Raw genomic sequence first — 13,015 nt, 5'->3', positions numbered from 1 at the left:
TCTCCATTATTACATGAGTCAAGAGCGTGCTTTTATTTTAGACCCACCCTGTCTCTGACCAAACGCAATATTCATCTCTATTATGTAATTTTTAAAAGCGTATTTTCAGAGAACTTATTTATAGTTAGAACTAAATGTATATTATGAAAATGGCAAAACGTTAAGACATGATTATCAGTGTAGTCACCTCAAGTATCAGATTTCTAAAAACGCTCCTTAGGGACGTCCCTGGTGGTCCAGTGGTTATGATTCTCACACTTCCATTGCAGAGGGCCAGGGTTTGATCCCTGGTCGAGAACTAGGATCCCACAAGTGGCATGGTGGCACAGCCTGGTAAGAATAACCAGAAAAACTCTGAAATAGAAGATTAATGAAGGGTATTCCAGTCCTATCAGAAAGTAAAATGGGGTAGATTGTATTTTCCCCAGTTGACCACAATATTTTCTCCCACTCCATCTGTTTTTCTTACAGTGTGACCTTGACATTTGTCCCACTGAGAGATGAGATCATTTCACCTCTCTTTGGATTTGGATGAGATTGACCCATTTGTAGTAAAAGCATTGCAGAGAATCTGATGCTGCCTGGGTCAGAAAGATGAGGCAGTTTCTAGTTTGTTCTTGGAAGCACTTCACTATAATTCTAGTTGCCATGTTAACAGCCTGTCTTCTCTTCTCTGAAGCCACCATGCTGTGAGGAAGATTGAACTACCTCTCACAGAGAGACCACATAAAGAAAGCTTGAATGAAAAAAAAAAAAACAGAAAATTTGAATGAATGGGTAAGTTCAGTTCAGTTCAGTCACTCAGTCATGTCCGACTCTTTGTGACCCCATGAACCGCAGCAGGCCAGGCCTCCCTGTCCATTACCAACTCCCGGAGTCCACCCAAACCCATGTCCATTGAGTCAGTGATGCCATCCAACCATCTCATCCTCTGTTGTCCCCTTCTCCTCTTGCCCTCAATCTTTCCCAGCATCAGGGTCTTTTCCAATGAATCAGCTCTTTGCATCAGGTGGCCAAAGTATTGGAGTTTCAGCTTCAACATCAGTCCTTCCAATGAACACCCAGGACTGATCTCCTTTAGGATGGACTGGTTGGATCTCCCTGCAGTCCAAGGGACTCTCAAGAGTCTTCTCCAACACCACAGTTCAAAAGCATCAATTTTTCTGTGCTCAGCTTTCTTTATAGTCCAACTCTCACATCCATACATGACCACTGGAAAAACCATAGCCTTGACTAGACGGACCTTTGTTGGCAAAGTAATGTCTCTGCTTTTTAATATGCTGTCTAGGTTGAATGGGTAAAGAAGCGGTGATACATATATACATGGACTATTACTGAGCTATAAATACGAATGCATTGAGTCAGTTCTAATGAGGTAGATGAACCTAGAGCCTGTTGTACAGAGTGAATGAAGTAAGTCAGAAAGAGAAAAACAAATATCATATATTAACGAAAGATAGTACTGATAATGGAGAAGGCAACAGCAACCCACACCAGTACTCTTGCCTGGAGAATCCCATGGACAGAGGAGCCTGGTAGGCTATAGTCCATGGGGTTGCTAAAAGTTGGACATGACTGAGCGACTTCACTTTCACTTTTCACTTTCATGCACTGGAGAAGGAAATGGCAATCCACTCCAGTATTCTTGCCTGGAGAATCCCAGGGACAGAGGAGCCTGTTGGGCCGCCGTCTATGGGGTCACACAGAGTCGGACACGACTGACGCGACTTAGCAGCAGCAGCAGCAGCAGCAGCACTGATAAACCTATTTGCAGGGCGGCAGTGGAGACAGACATAGAGAATAAACTTGTGGACATGGGCGGGCGTAGGAAGGAGACAATGGGATGAATAGAGAGAATAGCATGGGAGCATATACACTACCATGTGTCAAATAGACAACCAATGGAAATTTGCTGTTTGACTCAGGGAACTGCAACTGGAGCTCTGTAACAACCTAGAGCAGGGGGAAGGGGTGGAATGTGGGAGGCAGGTTCAAGAGGGAGGGGACATGTATACCTATAACTGATTCATGTTGAGGTATGGCAGAAACCAATGCAATATTGTAAAGCAATTATCCTTCCATGAAAAATAAATATATTAATTTTTTTTATTAAATAAAAGAGAAAGCTTGAAGCTGCATGAGAAAAGGATGGCTGAGCAGGTCCCAGTTGCTCCAGCTCCTCCCCTCCAACACTTCCAGTTCTGGCTATTTTCTGATAACTGAATGAGCCAGAACCACCCAGTCAACACTTACCCAAATTTTTAACTTAAAGACTGTGAGATATAATAAAACAATTGTTTTAAATGACCAAGTTTAGGGGTGATTTGTTTCACATCAATATTTTCTAATATTTTCTATTTATATATAATATATTGTGTGGTCCGTTCAGTTGCTCAGTCGTGTCTGACTCTTTGCGACTGCATGGATTGCAGCACGCCAGGCTTCCCTGTCCTTCACCAACTCCCGGAGCTTGCTCAAATTCATGTCCATCAAGTCGGTGTTGCCATCAAACCATCTTGCCCTCTGTCATCCCCTTCTCCTCCTGCCTTCTATCTTTCCCAGCATCAGGGTCTTTTCCAGTGAGTCGGCTCTTCACCTCAGGTGGCCAAAGTATTGGAGTTTCAGCTTCAGTATCAGTCCTTTCAATGAATATTCAGGATTGATTTCCTTTGGGATTGACTGGTTGGATCTCCTTGCAGTTCAAAGGACCCTCAAGGGTCTTCTCCAAAACCACAGTTCAAAAGCATCAGTTCTTCGGCGCTCAGCTGTCTTCACAGTCCAGCGGTCTTTATGGTCTCACATCCGTACATGACTAGTGGAAAAATCATAGCTTTGACTAAACAAACCTTTGTTGTATACATATGTCTCAGTAATTAAAATAATGTGTTGTCAGCACACAAATAGACCAAAAGAAGAGAAAATCCAGAAATGACCCAAATACAAATAGGAAATTAGTATGCATAAAAAGTGGCATTTCAGAAAGAAGTGCTGTTACGGGGAATTCTCTGCTGGCCTAGAGTTTAGGACCCTGCATACCCACTGCAGGGGGCACATGTTCAATCCTTGGTCAGGGAACTAAGATTCCCCCATGCAGAGCAGTGCAGCCAAAATAGATAAATTTTAAGAAGTGGAATTTCGAATCAGTGGGAAAACTTGTTTCTTTTTAATAAATGGTGTTGCAATAACAGATAAACTGTCTGGAAAAATAAAGTTGGATTTATAATTAATATCATATATCAAAATAAACTCCAAATGGGCCTAAGATTTAAACAAAAAATCAAGCCCACAAAATAACTGAAAGAAAACATGGGTAAATTCTCTTATAACTTTGGATTGGGTAACATTTATCAGTTCAGTTCAGTTCACTCACTCAGTCGTGTCCAAATCTTTGCAACCCCATGAATCGCAGCACGCCAGGCCTCCTTGTCCATCACCAACTCCCAGAGTTCACTCAGACTCACGTCCATCGAGTCAGTGATGCCATCCAGCCATCTCATCCTCTGTCGTCCCCTTCTCCTCCTGCCCCCAATCCCTCCCAGCATCAGAGTCTTTTCCAATGAGTCAACTCTTCGCATGAGGTGGCCAAAGTACTGGAGTTTCAGCTTCAGCATCATTCCTTCCAAAGAAACCTCAGAGCTGATCTCCTTCAGAATGGACTGGTTGGATCTCCTTGCAGTCCAAGGGACTCTCAAGAGTCTTCTCCAGCACCACAGTTCAAAAGCATCAATTCTTCGGCACTCAGCCTTCTTCACAGTCCAACTCTCATATCCATACATGACCACAGGAAAAATCATAGCCTTGACTAGACGGACCTTTGTTGGCAAAGTAATGTCTCTGCTTTTGAATATGCTATCTAGGTTGGTCATAACTTTTCTTCCAAGGAGTAAGCATCTTTTAATTTCATGGCTGCAGTCACCATCTGCAGTGATTTTGGAGCCCCCCAAAATAAAGTCTGACACTGTTTCCACTGTTTCCCCATCTATTTGCCATGAAGTGATGGGACCAGATGCCATGATCTTCGTTTTCTGAATGTTGAGCTTTAAGCCAACTTTTTCACTCTCCTCTTTCACTTTCATCAAGAGGCTTTTTAGTTCCTCTTCACTTTCTGCCATAAGGGTGGTGTCATCTGCATATCTGAGGTGATTGATATTTCTCCTGGCAATCTTGATTCCAGCTTGTGTTTCTTCCAGTCCAGCATTTCTCATGATGTACTCTGCATACAAGTTAAATAAGCAGGGTGACAATATACAGCCTTGACGTACTCCTTTTCCTATTTGGAACCAGTCTGTTGTTCCATGTCCAGTTCTAACTGTTAACTAAGCTTTAAAAATCTGCAGACCTTAAAACATTAATCAAATTTACTAAATATAAAAGAACCTGAAAAGCAAAAGTAAGACAAATGTCATAAATATTTTAAACTCATTATTACAGATTAGAAATCAATAAAGACACATAAAATACATAAATGGGCAGAGATTATGAAAAAGATAACATGTTAACACAATTTCATGATTATGAAAGTTTATAGAGAAGTAAATACAAACGGCTTTTTAGCTTATGAGGGCATGCTCAACCTCATTCATAGTAAGAGTAGTACAAAATAAAACTCTCCCTAAATACTATTTTCTTCAGCACTCAGCTTTCTTTATGGTCCAACTCTCACATCCATACATGACTACTGGAAAAACCATAGCCTTGACTAGATGGACCTTAGTCGGCAAAGTAATGTCTCTGCTTTTGAATATGCTATCTAGGTTGGTCATAACTTTTCTTCCAAGGAGTAAGCGTCTTTTAATTTCATGGCTGCAGTCACCATCTGCAGTGATTTTGGAGCCCCCCAAAATAAAGTCAGCCACTGTTTCACCATCTATTTGGCATGAAGTGATGGGACTGGATGCCATGATCTTCATTTTCTGAATGTTGAACTTTAAGCCACCTTTTTCACTCTCCTCTTTCACTTTCATCAAGAGGCTCTTTAGTTCCTCTTCGCTTTCTGCCATGAGGGTGGTGTCATCGGCATATCTGAGGCTACTGATATTTCTCCTGGCAATCTTGATTCCAGCTTGTGCTTCATCCACCCCAGAGTTTCTCAAGATGTACTCTGCATATAAGTTAAATAAGCAGGGTGACGATATACACCCTTGACATACTCCTTTCCCTATTTGGAACCAGTTTGTTTTTCTATGTCCAGTTCTAACTGTTGCTTCCTGACCTGCATACAGGTTTCTCAAGAGGCAGGTCAGGTGGTCTGCTGTTCCCATCTCTTTCAGAATTTTCCACAGTTTCTTGTGATCCACACAGTCAAAGGCTTTGGCATAGTCAATAAAGCAGGAACAGATGTTTTTCTGGAACTCTCTTGCTTTTTCCATGATCCAGTGGATATTGGCAATTTGATCTCTGGTTCCTCTGCCTTTTCTAAATCCAGCTTGAACATCTGGAAGTTCAGGGTTCACGTATTGTTGAAGCCTGGCTTGGAGAATTTTGAGCATTACTTTGTTAGTGTGAGATGAATACAATTGTATGGTAGTTTGAGCATTCTTTGGCATTGCCTTTCTTTGGGATTGGACTGAAAACTGACCTTTTCCAGTCCTGTGGCCACTGCTGAGTTTTCCAAATTTGCTGGCATATTGAGTGCAGCACTTTCACAGCATCATCTTTCAGGATTTGAAATAGCTCAACTGGAATTCCATCACCTCCACTAGCTTTGTTTGTAGTGTTGCTTCCTAAGGCCCACTTGACTTCACATTCCAGGATGTCTGGCTCTAGGTGAGTGATCACACCATCGTGATTATCTTGGTCGTGAAGATCTTTTTTGTACAGTTCTTCTGTGTATTCTTGCCGTGTCTTCTTAATATCTTCTGCTTCTGTTAGGTCCCTACCATTTCTGTCCTTTATTGAGCCCTTTATCTTTGCATGAAATGTTGCCTTGGTGTCTCTAATTTTCTTGAAGAGATCTCTAGTCTTTCCCATTCTATTGTTTTCCTCTATTTCTTTGCACTGATCACTGAGGAAGGCTTTCTTATCTCTCTTTGCTATTCTTTGGAACTCTGCATTCAGATGGGTATATCTTTCCTTTTCTCCTTTGCTTTTTGCTTCTCTTCTTTTCACAGCTATTTGTAAGGCCTCCTCAGACAGCCATTTTGCTTTTTTGCATTTCTTTTTCTTGAGGATGGTCTTGATCCCTGTTTCCTGTACAATGTCCATAATTCATCGGGCACTCTATCAGATCTAATCCTTTAAATCTATTTGTCACTTCCACTGTATAATCATAGGGATTTGATTTAGGTCATACCTGAATGGTCTAGTGGTTTTCCCTACTTTCTTCAATTTAAGTCTGAATTTGGCAATAAGGACTTCATGATGCTTTTGAACTATGGTGTTGGAGAAGACTCTTGAGAGTCCCTTGGACTGCAAGGAGATCCAACCAGAAAAAAGGAGATCAGTCCTGGGTGTTCATTGGAAGGACTGATGTTGAAGCTGAAACTCCAGTACTTTGGCCACCTGATGCGAAGAGCTGACTCATTGGCAAAGACCCTGATGCTGGGAAAGATTGAAGGCAGGAGGAGAAGGGGACGACAGAGGATGAGATAGTTGGATAGCATCACCGACTCAATGGACATGAGTTTGGGTAAACTCTGGGAGTTGGTGATGGACAGGGAGGCCTGGTGTGCCACAGTCCATGGGGTTGCAAAGAGTTGGTCATGACTGAGTGACTGAAATGAACTGAACTACTATTTTCACCCATTATTTGGCAAAAAAAAAATCCACAAATTTTACAAAACACATTCTTGATGGAATTGTGGAGAAACAGGTATGCTCACATATAATGCATATTAGTCTAACTCCCATGAAAGGCAATTTGGGAATATTTTCAAATTCACAAATACATTTATTCTTTGACTCCCATTCTTGGGAATTTATCCTGTAGATATACCTGCACAGCATAAAATGTTTCATTGCAGCGCTGTATCTTATGGTAGAAGATTGGAAATAACCCAAGTATCAATCAACACAGGACTGATTACATAAATTTTGATGTAACCACATAAGGGAATACTGTGCAGCTGTAAAAATGATTGGAGAAAATCTCTAAGTCTATATATTGATTTTAAAAAGCTCTTTAAGACACACTAATGAATCAGTGAAAGAAACATGACGCAAAACAGTACGTTGGCTTTTGCTTAAGAAAGGAGAAAGTAAGAATATATATTGTTAGCACTTGTATTTGTATAAAGAAACTAAAAAGATACAACAGGAATTCGTACAAGTATGTTATTACTTGGGGTGAGAAGAATAAGGCAGAAAGGAATGGGGCACTGAGAGTGAGCACTTTCGCTGTATATCTTTTTTCTGTTCTCTGACTCATACTATCTCTTTGAGAATAAAATAAAATAAGTTTGAAATAATGGTAATTCAGCTCCTCATATTTATTTCCTTGGTGTAAAAAAGGCAAGTGAAGACTTCCCTGGTGGCCCAGTGGATAAGAATCCATCTGCCAGTGCAGGGGACATGGGTTCAGTTCCTGGTCCAGGAAGATTCCACAAGCCACGGAGCAACTAAGGCCGTGGGCCACAACTGCGGAGCCAGCCCTCTAGGGCCCATGTGCTGCAACTACAGATGCCCATTTGCCTGGAGCCTGTACTCCGCAACAAGAGAGGCTACTGCAGTGAGAGGCCTGTGCACTGCAACGAAGCGTAGGACCCCGCTTGCCACAACTAGAGAAAGCCCTCACAAAGCAAGGAAGACCCAGTGCAGCCAAAAATAAAAACAATTATTTTTTAAAGGCAAGGGATTTCCCAGGGGTTAAGAATCTGCCTTCCAATGCAGGGGACGCAGGTTTGTTCCCTGGTTGTGGATCTAAGATCCCACGTGCCAGTGGGAGGTAAGGCCATGCGTGGCAATACTGAGCCTGAGCAATACTACAACAAGAGAAACACCCCCCAACTTCCGCCCGCCCCTGCACTGCAGCAAAGCCCCAGCACAGTCAAAAAGAAAGAAAGGCAAAAAACATCCTACTACCCCTGAGAGAGGGCGTCCCAGGTTGCTCAGTGGGAAAGAATTCACCTGGCAATGCAGGAGATGCAAAGAGACTTGGGTTCAATCCCTGAGTCAGGAAGATCTCTTGGAGTAAGAAATGGCAACCCATCCCAGTACTCTTGACTGGAGAATTCCATGGACGGAGGAGCCAGGCGGGCTACAGTCCATGGGATCACCAAGAGTCAGACGCGACTGAGCATACACACCCCCGTGAGAGAACTCGGGAGCATGAATGTCTGGTTGTGGTATCAAGTACCGCTTTGGAGGGAGTACTCAGCTGCAAATCAGCCACACACCGTTTTCTTGATTGTTCTTTTGTTTTACGAAAGTTAAGTCCCATTGTCTGTGGTCACCCTACTGGGTCTGGGTTCACCTTTATCCAAGCGATCCTCACATTTAGAGGAACAGAGAAACTAGACTGTCCAAGCTGCATCAGTCTTCCTTGACAAGCGGCTCAGACGGTGAACTGAGTTGTGCCCCTTCCATGGTCTTCCATGATCTCAGCTTGCAGGTAAATATTTGTGGAAACACTTGACAGGCTCTTTTGAAAATGCCCATGGATTTGATTTAATGTCTTATGTAGACAAGTTCCACTGTCTTCTTGCAGAAATGGTGGCAGAGTTGAGACCCATCTGGGTGAAACTGTTATGTAAATGATGTACACACACACAAACACGCACACACACACACACAATTGCTTGAGAAATTTAGGGATGGATCAACAGAGAGGGAAGAAAATGAATCTCTTCAGTTTGCCTCTCAAAATTGATTCTTTGCTATCTAAGCTACCAGGGAAACCCTTGTCAAAATTGATACCAAGGTCCTCTAAATAAGGGTGCTAAATTGGTACTTTTTTCTGAGTAACAGAGACAGACTTCTCCCAAGGAAACCTGTCGGACAAGGGAGGATAACCTGAGTGTCCCTGCAATTATTTTTCAAAATAAACAGAGCGCTCCATCTTTGCTTCTTGGATTAAAGTCAAACTATTATATATAAACTGTGTCAAGTCAGTATGCGAGGCTGAATGCTGCTTTGTTTTCCTCATTGATTTGAAAGGAAACGGGTAGTTCCAATATGCGCCCCCCCCACATTCCTATGTTCTCTTAAAGCATGCCCTTGTGTCTTGGCTTCTAGAATATTCTGAAAAATATTTCAGATATTTCTTTGTTGTGTGCAGCCCCAAATGCTGGTGTCTATCTATTCCATAAATGCTTTAACTCTCTCTTCTATTCATCACAATTGCTTTCTGAAGCAGCAAGTAAACTGGTGCCCAACCAACATTATGAAATTTCCTTTTTTTGAAATAAGTGACACATTAATCCAATTCCTAAGTCCTGTCTTTGCTTGAAAATGACTTACCAGTAAATCATTCTTCATGCTAATCAGCAAAGAAAAAAAAGAAAGTAATTATTGTAAGTTTTTTTTTTTTTTAGGTAAATAATTGGTAACGATGGTAATTTCACTTAGCTTCTGCAGCAACTAAAGCCGTACTATTAATTCAAAACCAGTTTTTGCTATTCTTCCAGGAAATAACTTTAGTGAGCGGAAGTTTGTCAGCAAATGCTTTTAGGACAGGCTGGGGCTAGGTTCCTGAAGTTAGCAAGTAAGGGAGCGTGTGTGTTTGCACTCTGGGCTGGAAAGATGTGCCAGGTGTTTGTGACAAGCTGTGCTGAGGACTGTAGATTACTTGGAATCCATTGTCTTCTTTTCCTTGTTGGGAAAAAGAAACCTTCTGAAAACAAGCCCTTATTTAAAGGAAGCCCCAGTTAATCCAACAGGCTTGAATGAAGCCCCTTTTATACAAACTGCTTGACAAAGGCCATTTGGCCCTGAGGAACCCTGGGAGAACAGAAGCTGGAATCAACACCCCATACAGGGTTCAAATAGTTCAAAGCATATCTGACCTTGGTTAGAACAAAATTTATCTAGTACTGCAAGCAGAGGTCTTACGTAGAATAGCAACAAACCTCCATTAGAGTGACAAATGGTTATTGTATTATTTACAAGTGCCAGGAAAATACACTGACACCTCCCCATCAGCTCCTTACCTCTTGCTGCTGCTGCTGCTGCTAAGTCACTTCAGTCGTGTCTGACTCTGTGCGACCCCATAGACGGCAGCCCACCAGGCTCCCCTGTCCCTGGGATTCTCCAGGTGAGAACGCTGGAGTGGGTTGCCATTTCCTTCTCCAATGCATGAAAGTGAAACGTGAAAGTGAAGTCGCTCAGTCGTAGCCGACCCTCAGTGACCCCATGGACTGCAGCCTACCAGGATCCTCCGTCCATGGGATTTTCCAGGCAAGAGTACTGGAGTGGGGTGCCATTGCCTTCTCCCCTTACCTCTTGAATCAGGTTTAATTATAATTACCCCCATTTAACAGGTGAAGGAACTGAGGCTTCCTAAGAGTGTCATGTGGTGGAGCTCAGCTCTGACCCCAGACAATTTGATCTAGAACCAGAGAGCTTAACTCTGGATCAGGTCTGCTAAATGGTCCCATCCAGATGGCAAGCAGGGTAAAAGTAAGTCTCTACCAGCATTTACAGGGAGGTGGCTACCATCTGCATGCATCATCCCCAAAGTCTTAAAAATGATCTTAAAAGTCAACCCTTATGTACTCAGAAGGGCCTCGTAGGTGGCGCTAGAGGTGAAGAACTTGACTGCACCGCAGGAGACACAAGAGATGCAGGTTCGATCCTCGGTCAGGAAGATCCTCTGGAGGAAGGCATGGCAACCCACTCCAGTATTCTTGCCTGGAGAATCCCATGGAATGAGGAGCCTGGCAGGCTATAGTCCATAGGGTCACAAAGGGTTGGACACAATTGAAATGACTTGGCACTCACGCACGCATGTACTCAGAAAGCATTAGAGGTTTTACTCCAGAAAAATAATTTGTCTTCTCTGTGCTGTGTCACGATTGAGTAGGGGCCCTTTAAAAGGTAAGCGTGACCGGCAGAGCTGGGCAGGCACGAATTTTCAGGGCATCTTGCCTTTAAGGTACACCAGGTCCTTACTTCATCTCCACTCTGAAATCCTAGAACCACTGGCTCGGGACACAAATGACTCATTGTCCTTGGCCTCAAACAACAGCAAAGCTACTTAGAATACAGAGCACATTTCATGGGAGAAAGCTGCCACCACCGGCCACGGTCCCACTTTCCTGCAGGATCCACAGCCTGGCTGAAGCATTCGGACAGCTTCCTGGCTGCTCAATCTCACTTCAAATGTTATTTGAGAATAAGGAGTAGTGACAACACAGCCCATTCATTCACCATGTCACAGGGACATCCCCTGCTCTTTTAAACCCTTTCCCCCTGAAGACATGTTGGTGTGCCATCCTTGCCCCCACCCTGAGGAAGGGACCCTTGTTCTGCTGTGAGTGCAACAGTAGGCAGGAGTGGGCTTCATGCCATCGTGGGAAGCGTTGCCTTTCCCCAGGCATGAGTGCTGTCGACCACCAGAGGATTTCTCCTTGGGGATGCCCCAACAATCCCGGGGGCTCGGATGGGACCAACTCTCCTCCTTTCCAGCCCCCAGGAGAAAGTGAGAATGTGGAAGAGATGACTATTCCTATTGCGAGGAGCCCACAGAGGCGGGGCTGGGAGGCGCAGCCTGTGGGGTCACTCTGTCCAGCTCTCCTGTCCCCTCTGGCCACTTGCCTGGGTGTGTCATCCCTCAGGAGAGGGAATGGTCATCCTCTGGCAGGTCTGCTGAGTTTTCTTCTTCCCAATCCAGTTACTTGAGAGACAGCTGATCACAGGGGACCCCAGACTCCTGCCTCAGTGTTCTGGACACCTGTGATGTCTAATTATAAATCCAGCCTGGCAAGGTGGAGCTGGTGGCTCAGGAAGAAGCTGTCCTGTGAACCTGGATGTTAGCTGTGGCAACCATCTGAGGCAGTTACACTGGAGTTTCATGGTGGTGTGGTTGGGATAGAGGAGGTTTAGTAAGCTCTTGCTCTGGGCTTTGCAGAACACCATGGCCCCAGACAGGCTGGTCCACCTTGAGGAAGTGGGGAAAGCCAAGAAGCTGTGATCTCCGAGTGTTGCTGGGATGCACCACTGGGGACACATCCTTTGACCTTACTTCACTGATGACCGGAGCAGAGAGCTCAGTCCCTGCTGGGACCACTTCAGGGACGCTCTGAATGCTGGGGCAAGTCCAGGAAGTCAGCCCTGGCTGAGCAGGAATGGGGAGGGGCCAGCCTCCAGGGAAGATGGGGGTTGAATGAAGGAGGAAGGGTGAAGAGAGGGGCCTCCACCCCCTCTGGGATGCTGGGTGTGACTGGGAGCAGGAAATGGGCAGTCACCCTCCAGAGGCTTACGAAGAAGAAGGGGTCCTCTGCCTAGTCAAAGGCAGTACCTGTTTATAACAGAATAGAGGTTCCTGCACACTCTGTGTTAATACCAGCCCTTCACCCCAAGAGAGCAAGTGAGCTCCCCGAATTCTGACCATTCAGTCATTTGACAAGTTTCTGTTGAGCACTTCTTAGCTGTCAGGCCTGTGAGCATATTTGTGACTGGGTGTGCCTATGCATTTTCTTGCTTTCATCATCCTCATCATCTTTTTATTTGTTAAAGAGACAGCTTCTAGTTTAAGGATTTTTATATTGAAGAATTCAAAAAGTGGTAGGTTTTTGGAACTTATTGATTTGTATTTAAAAGGAACTATTGGTTATTAATTGGCTATACTCCAATGCAAAATAAAAAGTTTAAAATTTGGAAAAAAAATAAAAGGAACTGTTGACAAAGATTCACTGGGAAGAATCTGAACAAGTGGGAAAATGCAGTTAGTACTACTAAAATAATTCCAGGATGTATGGTTTATCTGACATAATGATACCTCTCAGAGCTGTCATTGGTCTGAAACTGACTGCTTCTTACTTTTCTAAACACACAGTGGTACAATGGACAATGTTCTATCACTTCTGTTCTTTCCCAAACATGTAGAAGTTAAAATACCAATTCAAAAACTAATAAATTC

The sequence above is a fragment of the Capra hircus genome, chromosome 3, assembly GCF_001704415.2.
Source record: "Capra hircus breed San Clemente chromosome 3, ASM170441v1, whole genome shotgun sequence".
NCBI classification, from domain to species: Eukaryota; Metazoa; Chordata; class Mammalia; order Artiodactyla; family Bovidae; genus Capra; species Capra hircus.
This window is presented reverse-complemented; position numbering follows the sequence as displayed.